The sequence below is a fragment of the Oncorhynchus keta genome, chromosome 17 (assembly GCF_023373465.1).
Source record: "Oncorhynchus keta strain PuntledgeMale-10-30-2019 chromosome 17, Oket_V2, whole genome shotgun sequence".
In the NCBI taxonomy this organism is placed as follows: domain Eukaryota; kingdom Metazoa; phylum Chordata; class Actinopteri; order Salmoniformes; family Salmonidae; genus Oncorhynchus; species Oncorhynchus keta.
The window spans coordinates 56,890,604-56,915,603 of record NC_068437.1 but is presented as its reverse complement, the minus strand read 5'-3'; the positions used below and the strand labels follow the sequence as shown (position 1 = coordinate 56,915,603).

The 25,000-nt window shown below is 44.2% G+C and overlaps 1 protein-coding gene across 10 annotated transcripts in view; it reads left to right on the top strand.

Annotated features, from left to right (window-relative positions):
• LOC118378188 (tight junction protein ZO-1-like) overlaps positions 1 to 25,000 on the top strand; it is a 287,079-nt gene that overhangs the window by 90,332 nt on the left and 171,747 nt on the right. The window contains exon 1 of one of the 10 annotated variants that reach the window (XM_052466590.1): positions 24,433 to 24,775. The exons of the other annotated variants lie outside the window; for them this stretch is intronic. The gene's annotated coding sequence lies outside the window, so the exon portion shown is untranslated. Of the gene's footprint in view, positions 1 to 24,432; positions 24,776 to 25,000 lie in introns of those variants that run through there. 10 annotated transcript variants of the gene reach the window in all.

The window sequence follows — 25,000 nt, the reverse complement described above, 5'->3', positions numbered from 1 at the left end:
GGAATTTAGCCAGGACACTGGGGTTAACACCCCTACTCTTACGATAAGTGCCATGGGATCTTTAGTGACCACAGAGAGTCAGGACACTGGGGTTAACACCCCTACTCTTACGATAAGTGCCATGGGATCTTTAGTGACCACAGAGAGTCAGGACACCGGGGTTAACACCCCTACTCTTACGATAAGAGCCATGGGATCTTTAATGACCTCAGAGAGTCAGGACACCCGTTTAACGTCCCATCCAAAAGGCGACGCCCTACACATGGCAATGCCCCCAATCACTGCCCTGGGATATAGTCTTTTCTTTACACCAGAGGACAGAGTGCCTCCTACTGGCCCTCCAACACCAGTTTCAGCAGCATCTGGTCTGCCATCGAGGGACTGACGTTGTGTCACGTTCGTCGTAACGAGGAGACCAAGGCGCAGCGTGACATGAATACATTCCTCTTTAATGAAAGAGAACCCTGAACAAACTATACAAAACAACGTGAAGTTATAAATAACGAGTGCTGACATGAAACTAACCACAGACAATAACCACAGACAATAACCACAAAACCAACTAACCATAGACAATAACCCACAAAACCAACTAACCATAGACAATAACCCACAAAACCAACTAACCATAGACAATAACCACAAAACCAAAATGGCAACCTAAATAAGATCCCCAATCAGAGACAACGATAAACAGCTGTCTCTGATTGGGAACCAATTCAGGCCACCATAGACCCACATACACCTAGACATACTAAAACCCCATAGATATACAAAAACCTAGACAGGACAAAAAAAACACCTAGACAATACAAAAACTAAACCACACCCTGACCTAACCAAAAAAAAAAAAGAGAACTAAGGTCAAGGTGTGACACCCTGCTTAGCTTCAGAGGCAAGCCAGCAGTGGGACAATCGTTCAGCACCCTATTCCCTATATAGTGCACTACTTTTAACCAAGGCCCATAAGGGCTCTGCTCAGAAGAAGGGCACTATAAGAAAGGGAAAAGGGCACCTTTCAGGACAAAGTCAGGGTAAGCTCCAGTTTGGCAGCAATAGTAGCAGGCACCATTGAGTCCTCCGAGGGTTTGGCTGACTGCCATTACAATGAGGATTATTACCCAATGATGATTAAATAAAATAAAATCAGGAATTAATAATGACCTAAAAAAAAAAAATAATAATATATTTGTTGTATCTTGTTATAAGAATTACCATTACATGATGTAATGACTCAAATACTTCCATTTTGTAATTGAAGGGATTAATATCTGATGTATTTGATACTGATATTTATCCCTCATCTTCTATTGGTTAACATCTGGGAAGTAGCTGGCTCTTTCTGTCACCCTTAGCTGGACATATATTATCAAAACATTTATAATTAAAACATGAATAATTGAAACATTTATCATTGAAAAAATGTATAATTAAAACATGAATAATTTAAACATTTATAATTGAAACATTTTCAGGGTGTAATTAATTCACTTTTAATAGGAAGTGAGGGATGAATCTATGAGATATAAACATTAATATACGAATCCTCATTATAATCATAACGTTAAGTTCAGTTTCTGACAAGCAAAAGGTTATATCTGCAACCTTTCACCTATTTAAAGGTCATCTGTCATCCAGTATAGAATGAATGATAAAATGAGAATCGTAGTCTGTTGTGTTTCTGGACGGATCGGTGCTGACGCCCAGGGAGTCACCATCTGTGTTCAGACAGGAGGAATACCCTGTGCCACACACACACACACACACACACACACACACACACACACACACACACACACACACACACACACACACACACACACACACACACACACACTTACACTTACACACACACACACACACACACACACACACACACACACACACACACACACACACACACACACACACACACACACACACACACACACACACACACACACATACAGAAAGACATAGTAATAACTGAAGAACAAGTGTACGATTTTATCATTTTCATGTGACACAAATATCGCCAAATAAATCTATAAATGGCACTAAACCATTTATACACCATTGACACGGTGTTTCTGCTCGGTACTACTGTAGGCTCGGCAGGAAGTCATTGGATGATATGTTAGCTGACTATCAGTACTACTGTAGGCTAGGCAGGAAGTCATTGGATGATATGTTAGCTGACTATCAGTACTACTGTAGGCTAGACAGGAAGTCATTGGATGATATGTTAGCTGACTATCAGTACTACTGTAGGCTAGGCAGGAAGTCATTGGATGATATGTTAGCTGACTATCAGTACTACTGTAGGCTAGGCAGGAAGTCATTGGATGATATGTTAGCTGACTATCAGTACTACTGTAGGCTCGGCAGGAAGTCATTGGATGATATGTTAGCTGACTATCAGTACTACTGTAGGCTAGGCAGGAAGTCATTGGATGATATGTTGGCTGACTATCAGTACTACTGTAGGCTAGACAGGAAGTCATTGGATGATATGTTAGCTGACTATCAGTACTACTGTAGGCTCGGCAGGAAGTCATTGGATGATATGTTAGCTGACTATCAGTACTACTGTAGGCTAGGCAGGAAGTCATTGGATGATATGTTAGCTGACTATCAGTACTACTGTAGGCTAGGCAGGAAGTCATTGGATGATATGTTAGCTGACTATCAGTACTACTGTAGGCTCGGCAGGAAGTCATTGGATGATATGTTAGCTGACTATCAGTACTACTGTAGGCTAGGCAGGAAGTCATTGGATGATATGTTGGCTGACTATCAGTACTACTGTAGGCTAGACAGGAAGTCATTGGATGATATGTTAGCTGACTATCAGTACTACTGTAGGCTCGGCAGGAAGTCATTGGATGATATGTTAGCTGACTATCAGTACTACTGTAGGCTAGGCAGGAAGTCATTGGATGATATGTTGGCTGACTATCAGTACTACTGTAGGCTCGGCAGGAAGTCATTGGATGATATGTTAGCTGACTATCAGTACTACTGTAGGCTCGGCAGGAAGTCATTGGATGATATGTTAGCTGACTATCAGTACTACTGTAGGCTAGGCAGGAAGTCATTGGATGATATGTTGGCTGACTATCAGTACTACTGTAGGCTAGACAGGAAGTCATTGGATGATATGTTAGCTGACTATCAGTACTACTGTAGGCTCGGCAGGAAGTCATTGGATGATATGTTAGCTGACTATCAGTACTACTGTAGGCTAGACAGGAAGTCATTGGATGATATGTTGGCTGACTATCAGTACTACTGTAGGCTCGGCAGGAAGTCATTGGATGATATGTTAGCTGACTATCAGTACTACTGTAGGCTAGACAGGAAGTCATTGGATGATATGTTGGCTGACTATCAGTACTACTGTAGGCTCGGCAGGAAGTCATTGGATGATATGTTGGCTGACTATCAGTACTACTGTAGGCTAGACAGGAAGTCATTGGATGATATGTTAGCTGACTATCAGTACTACTGTAGGCTCGGCAGGAAGTCATTGGATGATATGTTAGCTGACTATCAGTACTACTGTAGGCTAGACAGGAAGTCATTGGATGATATGTTAGCTGACTATCAGTACTACTGTAGGCTAGACAGGAAGTCATTGGATGATATGTTGGCTGACTATCAGTACTACTGTAGGCTAGACAGGAAGTCATTGGATGATATGTTAGCTGACTATCAGTACTACTGTAGGCTAGACAGGAAGTCATTGGATGATATGTTGGCTGACTATCAGTACTACTGTAGGCTAGACAGGAAGTCATTGGATGATATGTTAGCTGACTATCAGTACTACTGTACGCTAGACAGGAAGTCATTGGATGATATGTTGGCTGACTATCAGTACTACTGTAGGCTAGACAGGAAGTCATTGGATGATATGTTAGCTGACTATCAGTACTACTGTAGGCTAGACAGGAAGTCATTGGATGATATGTTGGCTGACTATCAGTACTACTGTAGGCTAGACAGGAAGTCATTGGATGATATGTTAGCTGACTATCAGTACTACTGTAGGCTAGACAGGAAGTCATTGGATGATATGTTAGCTGACTATCAGTACTACTGTAGGCTAGACAGGAAGTCATTGGATGATATGTTGGCTGACTATCAGTACTACTGTAGGCTCGGCAGGAAGTCATTGGATGATATGTTAGCTGACTATCAGTACTACTGTAGGCTAGACAGGAAGTCATTGGATGATATGTTGGCTGACTATCAGTACTACTGTAGGCTAGGCAGGAAGTCATTGGATGATATGTTAGCTGACTATCAGTACTACTGTAGGCTCGGCAGGAAGTCATTGGATGATATGTTAGCTGACTATCAGTACTACTGTAGGCTAGACAGGAAGTCATTGGATGATATGTTGGCTGACTATCAGTACTACTGTAGGCTAGACAGGAAGTCATTGGATGATATGTTAGCTGACTATCAGTACTACTGTAGGCTCGGCAGGAAGTCATTGGATGATATGTTGGCTGACTATCAGTACTACTGTAGGCTAGACAGGAAGTCATTGGATGATATGTTAGCTGACTATCAGTACTACTGTAGGCTAGACAGGAAGTCATTGGATGATATGTTAGCTGACTATCAGTACTACTGTAGGCTAGACAGGAAGTCATTGGATGATATGTTGGCTGACTATCAGTACTACTGTAGGCTCGGCAGGAAGTCATTGGATGATATGTTGGCTGACTATCAGTACTACTGTAGGCTAGACAGGAAGTCATTGGATGATATGTTGGCTGACTATCAGTACTACTGTAGGCTAGATAGGAAGTCATTGGATGATATGTTAGCTGACTATCAGTACTACTGTAGGCTAGACAGGAAGTCATTGGATGATATGTTGGCTGACTATCAGTACTACTGTAGGCTCGGCAGGAAGTCATTGGATGATATGTTGGCTGACTATCAGTACTACTGTAGGCTAGACAGGAAGTCATTGGATGATATGTTAGCTGACTATCAGTACTACTGTAGGCTAGACAGGAAGTCATTGGATGATATGTTGGCTGACTGTCAGTACTACTGTAGGCTAGACAGGAAGTCATTGGATGATATGTTAGCTGACTATCAGTACTACTGTAGGCTAGGCAGGAAGTCATTGGATGATATGTTGGCTGACTATCAGTACTACTGTAGGCTAGACAGGAAGTCATTGGATGATATGTTAGCTGACTATCAGTACTACTGTAGGCTAGACAGGAAGTCATTGGATGATATGTTGGCTGACTATCAGTACTACTGTAGGCTAGACAGGAAGTCATTGGATGATATGTTGGCTGACTATCAGTACTACTGTAGGCTAGACAGGAAGTCATTGGATGATATGTTAGCTGACTATCAGTACTACTGTAGGCTAGACAGGAAGTCATTGGATGATATGTTGGCTGACTATCAGTACTACTGTAGGCTAGACAGGAAGTCATTGGATGATATGTTAGCTGACTATCAGTACTACTGTAGGCTCGGCAGGAAGTCATTGGATGATATGTTGGCTGACTATCAGTACTACTGTAGGCTAGACAGGAAGTCATTGGGTGATATGTTGGCTGACTATCAGTACTACTGTAGGCTCGGCAGGAAGTCATTGGATGATATGTTGGCTGACTATCAGTACTACTGTAGGCTAGGCAGGAAGTCATTGGATGATATGTTGGCTGACTATCAGTACTACTGTAGGCTAGGCAGGAAGTCATTGGGTGATATGTTGGCTGACTATCAGTACTACTGTAGGCTCGGCAGGAAGTCATTGGATGATATGTTGGCTGACTATCAGTACTACTGTAGGCTAGGCAGGAAGTCATTGGGTGATATGTTGGCTGACTATCAGTACTACTGTAGGCTAGGCAGGAAGTCATTGGATGATATGTTGGCTGACTATCAGTACTACTGTAGGCTCGGCAGGAAGTCATTGGATGATATGTTGGCTGACTATCAGTACTACTGTAGGCTAGACAGGAAGTCATTGGATGATATGTTGGCTGACTATCAGTACTACTGTAGGCTCGGCAGGAAGTCATTGGATGATATGTTGGCTGACTATCAGTACTACTGTAGGCTAGGCAGGAAGTCATTGGATGATATGTTGGCTGACTATCAGTACTACTGTAGGCTCGACAGTAAGTCATTGGATGATATGTTGGCTGACTATCAGTACTACTGTAGGCTAGACAGGAAGTCATTGGATGATATGTTGGCTGACTATCAGAACAAACCACTGGACATAATTCTCCTTTGTATCACGGGGTCATTTGGTGACATCATCAAAAATGGCTCATACATAATATGAGTTCCTCAGTAGCATCAGTAGGCAGTCAAGGTCAGTACGGACGCACGAGCGCGAGCGTGTGTCTGTGTGTGTGTGTTTGTTCGCAGCGGGAGATATGAAGAATATAATGTGCGGCAAACATCCTGCAGAGGGCAGAGTTTTACTACTTAAAAACACACACGCACACACACACACACACACACACACACACACACACACACACACACACACACACACACACACACACACACACACACACACACACACACACACACACACACACACACACACACACACACACACACACACACACATATATTTAGAAGGTTTTTTTTGGGGTCTGAAAATACAGACCTATGGGCTCTGGTCTAAAGTAGTGCACTATATATAGGTAATAGGGTTCCATAGGGCTCTGGTCTAAAATAGTGCACTATATATAGGTAATAGGGTTCTATAGGGCCCTGATCTAAAGTAGTGCACTATATAGGGAATAGGGTGCTATTTGGAACTCACTCACTGTGCCATATAAAGATAGGGATGCTGCCGGGGAGGGAACCTCATTTTCCTGTCAAGTTATTTCTATCCTCTTTCCAGTGGTGATTTGGTGTAGAATACCTGAGCGATTCATTAACCCCGCCAGCCAATCCCCATGCTCTGTTTCTCTTTCTGTTTCCCTCTCAGGACACACACTTTTCTAATGGGCCAATCCATCCGGACACCCCACTATTTGCTTCATTACTGTTTGTGATTGTGATTGATAGCTAGTTTTCCTTTGAAACATTTGATCCAGAAATGAACCCAGTAGGAATGAACAGATTCGATTTCCAGTATAATGTAGAACATTCCAGTAGAATGTAGAATGTTAGAATGTAGAACATTCCAGTAGAATGTAGAATGTTAGAATGTAGAACATTCCAGTAGAATGTAGAATGTTAGAATGTAGAACATTCCAGTAGAATGTAGAATGTTAGAATGTAGAACATTCCAGTAGAATGTAGAAGTGCTGGTATATCTATAGTATTGTCTGGGCTCTTTTTTTTTGCGCAGTGCAGTAAATTACCCCCTGGCTGATTCACCTCCTCCTCCACTCTCTTATCCCCCACGGTCCAATGGGGGAACCTGATCCTCTCACCCCCCCACGGTCCAATGGGGGAACCTGATCCTCTCACCCCCACGGTCCAATGGGAGAGTCTGATCCTCTCACCCCCCCACGGTCCAATGGGGGAACCTGATCCTCTCACCCCCCCACGGTCCAATGGGGGAACCTGATCCTCTCACCCCCCCACGGTCCAATGGGAGAGCCTGATCCTCTCACCCCCCCACGGTCCAATGGGGGAACCTGATCCTCGCACCCCCCACGGTCCAATGGGGGAACCTGATCCTCTCACCCCCACGGTCCAATGGGGGAACCTGATCCTCTCACCCCCACGGTCCAATGGGGAACCTGATCCTCTCACCCCCCCACGGTCCAATGGGAGAGCCTGATCCTCTCACCCCCCCACGGTCCAATGGGGGAACCTGATCCTCTCACCCCCCACGGTCCAATGGGAGAACCTGATCCTCTCACCCCCCCACGGTCCAATGGGAGAACCTGATCCTCTCACCCCCCACGGTCCAATGGGAGAGCCTGATCCTCTCACCCCCCCACGGTCCAATGGGAGAGCCTGATCCTCTCACCCCCCACAGTCCAATGGGGGAACCTGACCCTCTCACCCCCACGGTCCAATGGGAGAGCCTGATCCTCTCACCCCCCCATGGTCCAATGGGGGAACCTGATCCTCTCACCCCCCCACGGTCCAATGGGAGAACCTGATCCCCTCACCCCCCACGGTCCAATGGGGGAACCTGATCCTCTCACCCCCCCACGGTCCAATGGGAGAACCTGATCCTCTCTCCCCCCACGGTCCAATGGGAGATCCTGATCCTCTCACCCCCCCACGGTCCAATGGGAGAGCCTGATCCTCTCACCCCCACGGTCCAATGGGAGCAGTGGAAGAATGTGCAAAGTAGAAATAAAAATAATTGGGTGCAAAGGAGCAAAATAAATCAATAAAATAAATGCAGTAGGGAAAGAGGTAGTTGTTTGGGCTAAATTATAGATGGGGTATGTACAGGTGCAGTAATCTATGAGCTGCTCTGACAGATGGTGCTTAAAGCTAGTGAGGGAGATAAGTGTTTCCAGTTTCAGAGATTTTTGTAGTTCGTTCCAGTCATTGGCAGCAGAGAACTGGAAGGAGAGGCGGACAAAGAAAGAATTGGTTTTGGGGTTGGCCAGAGAGATATACCTGCTGGAGTGCGTGCTACAGGTGGGAGATGCTATGGTGACCAGCGAGCTGAGATAAGGGGGGACTTTACCTAGCAGGGTCTTGTAGATTACCTGGAGCCAGTGGGTTTGGCGACGAGTATGAAGCGAGGGCCAGCCAACGAGAGTTGGTGGTGGCTAGTATATGGGGCTTTGGTGACAAAACGGATGACACTGTGATAGACTGCATCCAATTGATTGAGTAGGGATTTGGAGGCTATTTTGTAAATGACATCGCCGAAGTCGAGGATCCGTACGATGGTCAGTTTTACAAGGGTATGTTTGGCAGCATGAGTGAAGGATGCTTTGTTGCGAAATAGGAAGCCAATTCTAAATTTAACTTTGGATTGGAGATGTTTGATGTGGGTCTGGAAGGAGAGTTTACAGTCTAACCAGACACCTAGGTATTTGTAGTTGTCCACGTATTCTAAGTCAGAGCCGTCCAGAGTAGTGATGTTGGACAGGCGGGTAGGTGCAGGCAGCGATCGGATGAAGGAGAAAGTGATTAAAAGTATAAGTGTTAAAGACTTTGAATAATGACGTGCATACTGTGAGGGGACTACTGTACTGTGAGGGGACTACTGTACTGTGAGGGGACTACTGTACTGTGAGGGGACTACTGTACTGTGAGGGGACTACTGTACTGTGAGGGGACTACTGTACTGTGTGGGGACTACTGTACTGTGAGGGGACTACTGTACTGTGAGGGGACTACTGTACTGTGAGGGGACTACTGTACTGTGAGGGGACTACTGTACTGTGAGGAGACTACTGTACTGTGAGGGGACTACTGTACTGTGAGGGGACTACTGTACTGTGAGGGGACTACTGTACTGTGTGGGGACTACTGTACTGTGAGGGGACTACTGTACTGTGAGGGGACTACTGTACTGTGAGGGGACTACTGTACTGTGAGGGGACTACTGTACTGTGACGGGACTACTGTACTGTGAGGGGACTACTGTACTGTGACGGGACTACTGTACTGTGAGGGGACTACTGTACTGTGACGGGACTACTGTACTGTGAGGGGACTACTGTACTGTGAGGGGACTACTGTACTGTGACGGGACTACTGTACTGTGAGGGGACTACTGTACTGTGACGGGACTACTGTACTGTGAGGGGACTACTGTACTGTGTGGGGACTACTGTACTGTGAGGGGACTACTGTACTGTGAGGGGACTACTGTACTGTGAGGGGACTACTGTACTGTGAGGGGACTACTGTACTGTGAGGGGACTACTGTATTGTGAGGGGACTACTGTACTGTGAGGGGACTACTGTACTGTGAGGGGACTACTGTACTGTGAGGGGACTACTGTACTGTGACGGGACTACTGTACTGTGAGGGGACTACTGTACTGTGAGGGGACTATTGTGCCAGTGACACGAGCCTACCAGACGAGCTAAACTACTTCTATGCTCGCTTCAAGGCAAATAACACTGAAACATGCATGAGTACACTAGCTGTACCGGAAGACTGTGTGATCACGCCCTCCACAGCCGATGTGAATAAGACCTTTAAACAGGTCAACATTCACAAGGCCGCAGGTTCAGACGGATTACCAGGACGTGTACTGCAAGCATGCGCTGACCAACTGGCAAGTGGTCAACCTCTCCCTGTCCGAGTCTGTAATACCAACATGTTTCAAGCAGACCATCTCAGTGCCTGTGCCCAAGAACACTAAGGTAACCTGCGTAAATGACTACCTACCCGTAGCACTCACGTCTGTAGCCATGTAGTGCTTTGAAAGGCTGGTCGGGGCTAGTAAGTAAGCATTTCAATGTAAGGTTGTATTCGGCGCATGTGACGAATAACATTTGATTTGATTTCACTTGGTCTCACTCTCTCTCCCACACACACACACACACCAATGACCTATGACCTGGGATGTGGAACACATGATCAGGTTGTTTAACACTGATCCTGACCTTAACCCTCAACCCCTTAGAAATAGCAATTGACCTCGTGGGGACGAACAAAATGTCCCCAGTTGGTCAAATGTTTGACTGTTTACTATTTACTACTAACAGTTAAAGACATCCACACACACACACACACACACACACACACACACACACACACACACACACACACACACACACACACACACACACACACACACACACACACACACACACACACACACCTGTAGAGCTAATTAATATGGCTCAGTCAATCTTTCATCCCAGCTGACAGTGTCTCTCCATCCCAAATGGCTCCCTATTCCCGATGTAGTGCACTACTTTAGACCAGAGCCTTATAGAACCCAATTCCCTATACAGTGCACTACTTTAGACCAGAGCCCTATAGAACCCTATTCCCTATATATAGTGCACTACTTTAGACCAGAGCCCTATAGAACCCTATTCCCTATTTATTAATTATTTTTTTTAACCTTTATTTTACTAGGCAAGTCAGTTAAGAACAAATTCTTATTTTCAATGACGGCCTAGGAACAGTGGGTTAACTGTCTTGTTCAGGGGCAGAACGACAGATTTGTACCTTGTCAGCTCGGGTATTCGAACTTGCAACCTTTCGGTTACTAGTCCAACACTCTAACCACTAGGCTACCCTGCGGCCCCATATAGTGCACTACTTTAGACCAGGGCCCTATAGAACCCTATTCCCTATATAGTGCACTACTTTAGACCTGAGCCCTATAGAACCCTATTCCCTATATAGTACACTACTTTAGACCAGGGCCCTATAGAACCCTATTCCCTATATAGTGCACTACTTTAGACCAGGGCCCTATAGAACCCTATTCCCTATATAGTGCACTACTTTAGACCAGGGTCCTATGGGCTCCAGTGCACTATATGTAGGGAATAGAGTGCCAATTAGAGTTGCATTGATCAGGATCTCTTGAATTCTAAAAGCCTTCATCCTCAGTGGATCACCGGTAGATCCCTCTGTGATCCATGATCATGGCCATTCTTAGATCTCCAGCCTACCAGAGAGTCACACAGCAAGTTACATCTCTGGTATCTGCATTTAACTGATTGGAATAGTTCATCATTATTAGCATTTGTGTCAATAATCCCCTGAGGGTAAACATACTTAAGTGATTGTTTCTTAAACAAATACACTCACTGTGCTGTGGAACAAGTACACTCACTGTGCTGTGGAACAAGTACACTCACTGTGCTGTGGAACAAGTACACTCACTGTGCTGTGGAACAAGTACACTCACTGTGCTGTGGAACAAGTACACTCAAATACACTCACTGACCTGAGCCCTAGGACCATGCCCCAGAAATTTGATTTGATTTGCTTTGATTTGACTGTGCTGTGGAACAAGTCACTCTATTGAAGGATTCCCCCACTGGCGGATCGGGGGCCTAATTTGTTAACCTTGTTAACCTATCCTATCCTAGCTGTACTGACCCGGCCTGGTTAACCTACCCTAGCTGTACAGACCCGGCCTGGTTAACCTATCCTAGCTGTACAGACCCGGCCTGGTTAACCTATCCTAGCTGTACAGACCCGGCCTTGTTAACCTATCCTAGCTGTACAGACCCGGCCTTGTTAACCTATCCTAGCTGTACAGACCCGGCCTGGTTAACCTAGATGTACAGACCCGGCCTGGTTAACCTATCCTAGCTGTACAGACCCGGCCTTGTTAACCTATCCTAGCTGTACAGACCCGGCCTGGTTAACCTATCCTAGCTGTACAGACCCGGCCTTGTTAACCTATCCTAGCTGTACTGACCCGGCCTGGTTAACCTAGATGTACAGACCCGGCCTGGTTAACCTATCCTAGCTGTACAGACCCGGCCTTGTTAACCTATCCTAGCTGTACAGACCCGGCCTTGTTAACCTATCCTAGCTGTACAGACCCGGCCTGGTTAACCTAGATGTACAGACCCGGCCTGGTTAACCTATCCTAGCTGTACAGACCCGGCCTGGTTAACCTATCCTAGCTGTACAGACCCGGCCTGGTTAACCTATCCTAGCTGTACAGACCCGGCCTGGTTAACCTATCCTAGCTGTACAGACCCGGCCTGGTTAACCTATCCTAGCTGTACAGACCCGGCCTTGTTAACCTATCCTAGCTGTACAGACCCAGCCTTGTTAACCTATCCTAGCTGTACTGACCCTGGTTAACCTATCCTAGCTGTACTGACCCTGGTTAACCTATCCTAGCTGTACAGACCCGGCCTGGTTAACCTAGATGTACAGACCCGGCCTGGTTAACCTATCCTAGCTGTACAGACCCGGCCTGGTTAACCTATCCTAGCTGTACTGACCCGGCCTGGTTAACCTATCCTAGCTGTACTGACCCGGCCTGGTTAACCATTCAGCATGATTGAGAAACAAATGCCCATGCTAGGACAGTATGAAGAAGGATCTGTGAGACAAAGAAAAATGAGGGGATTAGAGAGACATTGGTGTTTTTGTTTTGTTTTACAGAACAGTAGATAACTAGCCTGGAACACAAACATAACAGTTAGGCTGTTTCGATTTCAGGTTAGGGGGGTGATCATCTTATAGCTATAGCATCTGCTTCTTAAAAAACAAATGACAATGTACATAACACTCTTATAATGCTCTTTGTCAACCTTGTACACCCACTTTTGCCTTGAACTGCTGTTATTCTGAGTAGCTGCAATGCTGTATCTGACATCTGTCATGCCATATGATCTCTGCAGTCACAATAGCTCATAGATAGAGGCACAGAGACATGCCATCCTTCGGATTTGCTTAGTGGGCCGTTTCCCTAGTGTGTGTGTGTGTGTGTGTGTGTGACTGCGTGTACTATGTCAGTGATGTGAGTCACCCCCTCGGGTCAGGGGCAGAGCTCTGCTGTGATTTGCATCCCAAATGACACCATATAGGCCTTGGGCAAAAGTAGTGCACAAAATATAGAATATGATTCCATTTGGAACTAAGCCCCTCCCCCCTCCCTGTTCAGAGTGCTTCATTTTGTCTGTTTTGTTACACCAGGGTGATTTGCTTCTCTATCCCATTGTGTTAGGGTCCTGGGATTCTATTGTTACAATGTGCTGAGCCGAATATGAATACACATTATTGACAGATTATTCTGTTGTTACGGAGTATGATTCTCCCACTGTGACGCTAGAGCTGGTTATGGACGCACACACACACACACACACACACACACACACACACACACACACACACACACACACACACACACACACACACACACACACACACACACACACACACACACACACACACACACACACACACACACACACACACACACACACACACACACACACACAGACACACACAGACACAATGGTACCTGCAGTTTAGTACACAGACTAGAAGCTTAGGTGCAGGTTGAGGTCACACAGCTACAGTAGCTATTCGTAGATGGACAGTGCATTCGGAAAGTATTGAGACACCCTTGACATTTCCCACAGTCTTATTCTAAAATGTATTAAGTCGTTCTCCCCCCCATCAATCTACACACAATACCCCACAATGACATCACAATACCCCATAATGACATCACAATACCCCATAATGACATCACAATACCCCCATAATGACATCACAATACCCCATAATGACAAAACAAAAACAAGTTATTAGAGATGTTTGCAAATGTATGACAATTTTTAAAACTGAAATACCTTATAAGTATTCAGACCCTTTGCTAGCAAACAACTTCATTTGTGTCCACCTGTAGTCAATTATATTGATTGCACATGATATATATAAGGTCCCACAGTTGACAGTGCCTGTCAGAGAAAAACCGACCCATGAGGTCGAAGGAATTGTCCATAGAGTTCCGAAACAGGACTGTGTCGATGCACAGATCTGGGGAAGGGTACCAAAATATTTCTGCAGCATTGAAGGTCCCCAAGAACACAGTGGCCTCCATCATTCTTAAGTGGAAGAAGTTTGGAACCACTAAGACTCTTTCTAGAGCTGGCCGCCTGGCCAAACTGAGCAATCGGGGGAGATGGGTCAAGGAGGTGACCAAGAACCCGAGTTCCTCTGTGGAGATGGGAGAAGCTTCCAGAAGGACAACCTTAATCCGGATGACACTGGGCCAATTGTGCGCCAAGTCATGGGTCTCCCGGTCGCAGCCGGCTTCAACACAGCCTGGTATCGAACCCGGGTCTGTAGTGACGCCTCTAGCACTGTAATGCAGTGCCTTAGACCACTGCGCCACTCGGAGGCCGACTAGTCAGTAGTCAGTGTCGAGGGAAATATGAACGGAGCAAAGTATAGAGAGATCCTTGATGAAAACCTGCTCCAGAGCGCTCAGGACCTCCGACTGGGTTGAAGGTTCACCTTCGACAGGACAATGACCCTAAGCACACAGCCAAGATAAAAACATACTATAAAGATTCTAACTCCTGTTGAAAACACACTATAAAGACTGTGACTCTAACTCCCTCTGTTGAAAACACACTATAAAGACTGTGTCTCTAACTCCCTCTGTTGAAAACACACTATAAAGACTGTGTCTCTAACTCCCTCTGTTGAAAACACACTATAAAGACTGTGTCTCTAACTCCCTCTGTTGAAAACACACTATAAAGACTGTGACTCTAACTCCCTCTGTTGAAAACACACTATAAAGACTGTGTCTCTAACTTCCTCTGTTGAAAACACACTATAAAGACTGTGTCTCTAACTCCCTCTGTTGAAAACACACTATAAAGACTGTGTCTCTAACTCCCTCTGTTGAAAACACACTATAAAGACTGTGTCTCTAACTCCCTCTGTTGAAAACACACTATAAAGACTGTGTCTCTAACTCCCTCTGTTGAAAACACACTATAAAGACTGTGTCTCTAACTCCCTCTGTTGAAAACACACTATAAAGACTGTGTCTCTAACTCCCTCTGTTGAAAACACACTATAAAGACTGTGTCTCTAACTCCCTCTGTTGAAAACACACTATAAAGACTGTGTCTCTAACTCCCTCTGTTGAAAACACACTATAAAGACTGTGACTCTAACTCCCTCTGTTGAAAACACACTATAAAGACTGTGACTCTAACTCCCTCTGTTGAAAACACACTATAAAGACTGTGTCTCTAACTTCCTCTGTTGAAAACACACTATAAAGACTGTGTCTCTAACTCCCTCTGTTGAAAACACACTATAAAGACTGTGTCTCTAACTCCCTCTGTTGAAAACACACTATAAAGACTGTGTCTCTAACTCCCTCTGTTGAAAACACACTATAAAGACTGTGTCTCTAACTCCCTCTGTTGAAAACACACTATAAAGACTGTGTCTCTAACTCCCTCTGTTGAAAACACACTATAAAGACTGTGACTCTACCCCCCTCTGTTGAAAACACACTATAAAGACTGTGTCTCTAACTCCCTCTGTTGAAAGCATTTATTTATTTTAACCTTCACTTAACTAGGCAAGTCAGTTAAGAACACATTTTTATTTACAACGATCACGAATCACGGAATCACGGACGGTTGTGATAGAGCCTGGAATCAAACCAGGTCTGTAGTGACTCCTCTAGCCCTGAGAGGCAGTGCCTTAGACCTCTGCACCACTCGGGAGCACCTCTCTGTTAAAAGCATGTTATTCGACACTGTTAAAAGCATTTCAGCTCACATAGCAATCGATGTGAGTTTCAGAGAGTTTCATATATCAGACACTTTTTTTTTATTAGTTAAAAATATATAGCATATATATAGCAAAATATATAGCATATATATATAGCATATATATAGCATATATATAGCATATATATAGCATATATATAGCAAAATATATAGCATATATATAGCATATATCTAGCATATATATAGCATATATATAGCAAAATATATAGCATATATATAGCATATATATATAGCATATATATAGCATATATATAGCATATATATAGCAAATATATAGCAAAATATATAGCATATATATAGTAAATATATAGCAAAATATATAACATATATATTGCAAAATATATAGCATATATATAGCATATATATAGCATATATATAGCAAATATATAGCAAAATATATAGCATATATATAGCAAAATATATAGCATATATATAGCAAAATATATAGCATATATATAGCAAAATATATAGCATATATATAGCATATATATAGCAAAATATATAGCATATATATAGCAAATATATAGCATATATATAGCAAAATATATAGCATATATATAGCAAATATATAGCATATATATAGCAAATATATAGCATATATAGGGCAAAATATTTAGCATATATATAGCAAATTATATAGCATATATATAGCTAAATATATAGCATATATATATAGCAAAATATATAGCATATGCTTTAAAGCACTGAGCCGTAGGGGACAACAGTTGTAGCATGTTATCGTGCATCATACAGGATTAATTATAATTTACAAGGCTGCTTGTTTGAGTTGAAAGACTTAAAGAGCCACAGAACACGCAGATTGGCACGTGTTTTTCTGTTGCTCATTAGAAAAAATGAGGTACCCTTACCCATAACCGTAAACCTAACCCTTACATTAACCCTAACCCATAACCGTAAACCTAACCCTTACCATAACCCTAACCCATAACCGTAAACCTAACCCTTACCCTAACCCATAACCGTAAACCTAACCCCAGTACCCTAACCCATAACCGTAAACCTAACCCCAGTACCCTAACCCATAACTGTAAACCTAACCCTTACCCTAACCCATAACTGTAAACCTAACCCTTACCCTAACCCATAACCGTAAACCTAACCCCAGTACCCTAACCCATAACCGTAAACCTAACCCCAGTACCCTAACCCATAACCGTAAACCTAACCCTTAACTGTAAACCTAACCCTTACCCTAACCCATAACTGTAAACCTAACCCTTACCCTAACCCATAACCGTAAACCTAACCCCAGTACCCTAACCCATAACCGTAAACCTAACCCCAGTACCCTAACCCATAACCGTAAACCTAACCCTTAACTGTAAACCTAACCCTTACCATAACCCATAACCGTAAACCTAACCCTTACATTAACCCTAACCCATAACCGTAAACCTAACCCTTACCCTAACCCATAACCGTAAACCTAACCCTTACCATAACCCATAACCGTAAACCTAACCCTTACATTAACCCTAACCCATAACCGTAAACCTAACCCTTACCCTAACCCATAACCGTAAACCTAACCCCAGTACCCTAACCCATAACCGTAAACCTAACCCCAGTACCCTAACCCATAACTGTAAACCTAACCCTTACCCTAACCCATAACTGTAAACCTAACCCTTACCCTAACCCATAACCGTAAACCTAACCCCAGTACCCTAACCCATAACCGTAAACCTAACCCTTAACTGTAAACCTAACCCTTACCATAACCCATAACCGTAAACCTAACCCTTACATTAACCCTAACCCATAACCGTAAACCTAACCCTTACCCTAACCCATAACCGTAAACCTAACCCCAGTACCCTAACCCATAACCGTAAACCTAACCCCAGTACCCTAACCCATAACTGTAAACCTAACCCTTACCCTAACCCATAACTGTAAACCTAACCCTTACCCTAACCCATAACCGTAAACCTAACCCCAGTACCCTAACCCATAACCGTAAACCTAACCCTTACCCTAACCCATAACCGTAAACCTAACCCTTACCCTAACCCATAACTGTAAACCTAACCCTTACCCTAACCCATAACCGTAAACCTAACCCCAGTACCCTAACCCATAACCGTAAACCTAACCCCAGTACCCTAACCCATAACTGTAAACCTAACCCATAACCCTTACCCATAACCGTAAACCTAACCCTTACCATAACCCATAACTGTAAACCTAACCCCAGTACCCTAACCCATAACTGTAAACCTAACCCATAACCCTTACCCATAACCGTAAACCTAACCCTTACCATAACCCATAACTGTAAACCTAACCCTTACCCTAACCCATAACCGTAAACCTAACTGATTGGCACGTCTTTTTCTGTTGCTCATTAGAAGAAACAAGGTTTTCAGTCTGGCGGAGGTGTGTTTCTCCGATTCTGCGTTTGGCTAATGATGTTGATCTCCACGAGACTCCGTAAACACCAAAGTCTATTTCACTTCCTCAAAATCCCCAGAATGGATCTAAGATAATTCATGAAATATGTAATAAATTGACATTTTTTGTTGTTGTTGCTGAGGATGTTTTAGTTGCACAATTTGACATCTATCTAAGGTGTTTGGTGCAGTATTTCTCAAGTTAAAATATGTGCCATCTGTTGTCTTATGTAAACAAAGTCGGAGCTCCTGTGCAAGTCGGCCTCACTGTGCTATTGGATAGAGAGCAAATCGCCGCAGCTCTTCATCTGATGTTGGTTAGGCAAATGGACATCTTCTAATCTAAACCCAACCTTAAAATGTACCTTTTGTAACACGACGGATGTTCCCAACTCCATTTTAGAGGAGACTGACTTCATGACCAAAAGTATCTTACTTACATGTTGCAGTAATTTTGAACACTAGGAATAACTGTTTCTGACTGGGCCATTTTCATAAGGGATTCGTTGCTTTAAAAAAAGAAAAGAAAAGAAAGACAGACGCTCTTTAATACTCATCACAACATATTGCCATGGTTTCAGCAACGATGCATAAAAAGGCATGATGTGTGAAGGAATAGGAGGTTTCTATGTGTTTAAATGGGCCTCATGGGTCTCTCCCTGGTATCCTGTCACAGCCTTACACACACATTCACACACCATCTGTTTTGCTATCCTTGTGGGGACCTCATATGGACTTCCATTTAAAATCCTATTTTCCCTAACCCATAACCGTAAATCTAACCCTTACCATAACCTATAACCATAAACCTAACCTCAACCCTAACCCATAACCGTAAACCTAACCCTTACCATAACCCTAACCCATAACCGTAAACCTAACCCTTACCATAACCCTAACCCATAACCGTAAACCTAACCCTTACCCTTACCATAACCCTAACCCATAACCCTAACCCTTACCATAACCCATAACCGTAAACCTAACCCTTACCATAACCCTAACCCATAACCGTAAACCTAACCCTTACCCTTACCATAACCCTAACCCATAACCCTAACCCTTACCATAACCCTTAACCGTAAACCTAACCCTTACCATAACCCATAACCGTAAACCTAACCCTTACCCATAACCGTAAACCTCACCCTTACCCTAACCCATAACCCTTACCCTAACCCATAACCGTAAACCTAACCCATAACCGTAAACCTAACCCATAACCCATAACCCTTACCCTAACCCATAACCGTAAACCTAACCCTTACCATAACCCTAACCCATAACCCTAACCCTTACCATAACCCTAACCCATAACCCTAACCCTTACCATAACCCTAACCCATAACCGTAAACCTAACCCTTACCATAACCCGTACCCTAACCCATAACCCTAACCCCTAACCATAAACCTAACCCTTACCCTAACCCATAACCGTAACCCTAACCCTTACCATAACCCTAACCCATAACCGTAAACCTAACCCTTACCCTAACCCATAACCCTTACCCTAACCCATAACCGTAAACCTAACCCATAACCGTAAACCTAACCCATAACCCATAACCCTTACCCTAACCCATAACCGTAAACCTAACCCTTACCCTTACCATAACCCTAACCCATAACCCTAACCCTTACCATAACCCTTAACCGTAAACCTAACCCTTACCCTAAACCCATAACCGTAACCCTAATCCTTACCCTAACCCATAACCGTAAACCTAACCCTTACCCTAAACCCATAACCCTAACCCATAACCGTAACCCAAACCCTTACCCTAAACCCATAACCCTTACCATAACCCTAACCCATAACCGTAACCATAACCCTTACCCTAAACCCAAACCCTTACCCTAAACCCATAACCCTTACCATAACCCTAAAATAGCCTTTGTCCTCGTGGGGCCCTGGGAAATGTCCCTATGGGGGCGAATTTTCCTTGTTTTACCATCCTTGTGAGGAGTTTTGGGGATTTCCTGTACCCACGAGGATAATAATACAGGCGCGCACACACACACACACACACACACACACACACACACACACACACACACACACACACACACACAGCAACATGCATGTTAGCCATCTGCTGTGAGATAAGTGAATGAAGATTAGCTCGTCGGTGCTAAGTGAAAGGTTTTAACTATGGAGGCTCAACCTCTCCACTAAATCATGTAGATACCAAGTCTACATCTCAAATGGCACCCTATATAGTGCACTACCTTAGCCCATAGGGTTCTGTTGAAAAGTAGCACACTACATAGGGCGTAGGGTGCCATTTGGTACGTGACCAACGACAGGAGGAGCAACCTGGACCGGGTCAAAACCGTAATGGGATGTTCAATATTTACTGCCATGAATGAATGCAAAACCACCATTCAGAACAAAACAACCTTATTATTCCCAGTAGTAAATATTTAACTATCGAGAGAAGATGTTTATAGAAGCAAATGACACTTTTAAATGCGCTTCTATTCCTTTAGTGGAATACTTGACAAGAGTGCCTGCAGCAGCAGCAGCAGTGTAAAAGTATGGCACAAAGTCCACGTGGATTAGGTTACTCCGGGTATCTGGGAATACCATTACTATGTCTACACAAAGGCCTGCCGAAACATTTCTGCTGATACAGTGTTATAAATGTATCCCTGTATTTATCACCCACTGTAATTAAACTACTATTACTTTCCTATGTGGTTCATTAATAATTTGTTAGGTTGTCAAAATGAAGAAGAAAATACATTTTTTTTTTAAATAGCCTGCAGAATTTAATCTATCTTCTTGGTCAATATATTTTTGTGAAGGCACCAACTGATGTTGAGTGGTACAATCTGTATGCATGATCTGGTTCCTCTCTAGATTTCTTCCTAGGTTCCTGCGTTCTAGGGAGTGCTTCCTAGGTTCCTGCGTTCTAGGGAGTTCTTCCTAGGTTCCTGCGTTCTAGGGAGTTCTTCCTAGGTTCCTGCGTTCTAGGGAGTTCTTCCTAGGTTCCTGCGTTCTAGGGAGTTCTTCCTAGGTTCCTGCGTTCTAGGGAGTGCTTCCTAGGTTCCTGCGTTCTAGGGAGTTCTTCCTAGGTTCCTGCGTTCTAGGGAGTTCTTCCTAGGTTCCTGCGTTCTAGGGAGTTCTTCCTAGGTTCCTGCGTTCTAGGGAGTTCTTCTTAGGTTCCTGCGTTCTAGGGAGTTCTTCATAGGTTCCTGCGTTCTAGGGAGTTCTTCATAGGTTCCTGCGTTCTAGGGAGTTCTTCCTAGGTTCCTGCGTTCTAGGGAGTTCTTCCTAGGTTCCCTGCTTTCTAGGGAGTTCTTCTTAAGTTCCTGCGTTCTAGGGAGTTCTTCCTAGGTTCCTGCGATCTAGGGAGTTCTTCCTAGGTTCCTGCGTTCTAGGGAGTTCTTCATAGGTTCCTGCGTTCTAGGGAGTGTTTCCTAGGTTCCCTCCATTCCAGGGAGTTCGTCATAGGTTCCTGCGTTCTAGGGAGTTCTTCATAGGTTCCCTTCGTTCTAGGGAGTTCTTCCTAGGTTCCTGCGTTCTAGGGAGTTCTTCCTAGGTTCCTGCGTACTAGGGAGTTCTTCCTAGGTTCCTGCGTTCTAGGGAGTTCTTCATAGGTTCTTGCATTCTAGGGAGTTCTTCATAGGTTCCCTCCATTCTAGGGAGTTCTTCCTAGGTTCCTGCATTCTAGGGAGTTATTCCTAGGTTCCTGCATTCTAGGGAGTTCTTCCTAGGTTCCCTGCGTTCTAGGCAGTTCTTCCTAGGTTCCTGCGTTTTAGGGAGTGCTTCCTAGGTTCCTGCATTCTAGGGAGTTCTTCCTAGGTTCCCTGCGTTCTAGGCAGTTCTTCCTAGGTTCCTCCGTTCTAGGGAGTTCTTCCTAGGTTCCTTGCTTTCTAGGGAGTTCTTCTTAGGTTCCTGCGTTCTAGGGAGTTCTTCATAGGTTCCCTCCGTTCTAGGGAGTTCTTCATAGGTTCCCTCCGTTCTAGGGAGTTCTTCCTAGGTTCCTGCGTTCTAGGGATTTCTTCATAGGTTCCCTCCGTTCTAGGGAGTTCTTCATAGGTTCCCTCCGTTCTAGGGAGTTCTTCCTAGGTTCCTGCGTTGTGGGGAGTGCTTCCTAGGTTCCTGCGTTCTAGGCAGTGCTTCCTAGGTTCTAAGGAGTTGTTCTTAGGTTCCTGCGTTCAAGGGAGTGCTTCCTAGGTTCCTGCGTTCTAGGGAGTGCTTCCTGGGTTCTATGGAGTTGTTCTTAGGTTCCTGCGTTGTGGGGAGTGCTTCCTAGGTTCCTGCGTTCTAGGGAGTGCTTCCTAGGTTCTAGGGAGTTGTTCTTAGGTTCCTGCGTTCTAGGGAGTGCTTCCTAGGTTCTAGGGAGTTCTTCTTAGGTTCCTGCGTTCTAGGGAGTGCTTCCTAGGTTCTAGGGAGTTCTTCTTAGGTTCCTGCGTTCTAGGGAGTGCTTCCTAGGTTCCTGTGTTCAGGGAATGCTTCCTGGTCACTGTGTTTCTGCGTTGCTTGCTCTCGAGGGTTTTTAGGCTGCGTTTCTGTAAAGCACTTCGTGACAACCGATGATGTAAAAAGGGTTTTATAAAATAAATCATATTGATTGGTGTCGGCTTGTTACAGATCTGTTTGTATACAGGCTTAGTCTTATCCACATGATTCTCCCCGCAAATCTTCTCCAATCAAACTGAGTGAGTAAAGAGCAGGCTACCTGCTCCATTGAAGACGAAACACATTCTGGTCCACAGAGCAGAGAGCCCGCCTCTCCTACACTACAGTACACGTATCTCTTTGCAGTGTTCTGCACTCTACTAAACATTCATCGGCTTGCTTATTTTATTGCCGTGGGCTTGATTGATGGCAAATCTATGCAATCCTCGGGATCGGGTGGAACTGCATAACAGTGACAAGTGTAGAGAACGGTTTTAAATCAATAAGGCATAAGCCAAACGGAGAGTGGCTTTTCTGGCCTTCAAATCGATAACCACTATCATATGTGTTTGGCTTATTGAATGATGCAATTACTGTATGTCCTCATTTATATACTCATTTGTTTGACATTTTTGCAGGATGCAATCTCTTGATGCACCTTTTCTATTTCAAGAATGCCCAAAATGGCCACTTTGTATGACTATAATATATACATATTTTTTTATATTTATTGACCCTCTCTTGTTTAGACAAGAGTTGAGGGAAATTCTGTGAGTATAATTTTTTGGGACAAGCACACAACATTCTGTTTTGTGCTGTAGGCTTTTATACACACACACAGGGGCGGAATGGGACCAGAAATTGGCGCTGGCATTTCTAACACACTGGACCATTATTTTCCCCTGCTGGCCCCCACAACCGTCCATTTCCCCTGCTGGCCCTCAAAACAGTCATTTTTTCCCCCTGCTGGCCCTCAAAACAGTCATTTTTTCCCCCTGAGGCCCCCACAACTGTCCATTTCCCCCCCCCTGCTGGCCCTCAAAACAGTCCATTTTTCCCCCCCTGCTGGCCCCCACAACCGTCCATTATTTTCCCTGCTGGCCCCCACAACCGTCCATTATTTTCCCTGCTGGCCCCCACAACCGTCCATTATTTTCCCTGCTGGCCCCCACTTCAGCACATTTTACTCTTTGAGGCTCCTATTATAAGCCAGATAATTATAATGTTGCACAAAAAAAGTTTGACAGGCCCGCTGCTTGTTAGCTGTTAATAACTGTGTGTGGTAAGAAAAATGGACCAGCCCATTTGGCATTTGCCCTCCTGCCCTTACACAGACAAACATCATTTTCTCTAGAAATTCATCATGATTAAATTTGCATGCATGTCATATTGCAGGTTTTTATATGTGCCGTTTGAAAGATAGTCTGATGACAGAAAATCGTATTATTAGCTAATTTGACCTCAAAGCGCGATAATTATGCTTGATGCTGTGGCGTCGGTTCTCGACCTTGTAACAGTGGAATGACGCGTGATGCTGCGTTACTTTCCACGTACCCATCTAGTCCACCACCGGAGAAAAGCGTTGGTCTGTCCCAGGCAGACCGGTCACTGTAGCCGCGCTGTTGAGAAGGAAACCGAACCGTACTGGTCGAGGGGAAAGGCATCCTCTCTGCCCTTTGCAGTGCGGCTGCTTTGGAGATACGAGGATCTATTCCTTTCCTGAAAGGATTTCACCCATAAATTATAAGGACCAGTACACCGAATAAGGTGAATACATTTATGAATACATATGGACTTGTAGCTAGTTTCAGCTTGAGAGAGAGAGAGAGAGAGAGAGAAGACCGTGTGTGTGTAGTTGCCGCTGCGATTTGCGAGATCATTCACCACCACTCGTTTATATAGATAAACTAGTCTAAACCAACAACCTTTTCTCATCCAATTGTGTTATGCCGATTAGCCAAAGACCGAGGAGAGAAAAGCACTTGGCATGGC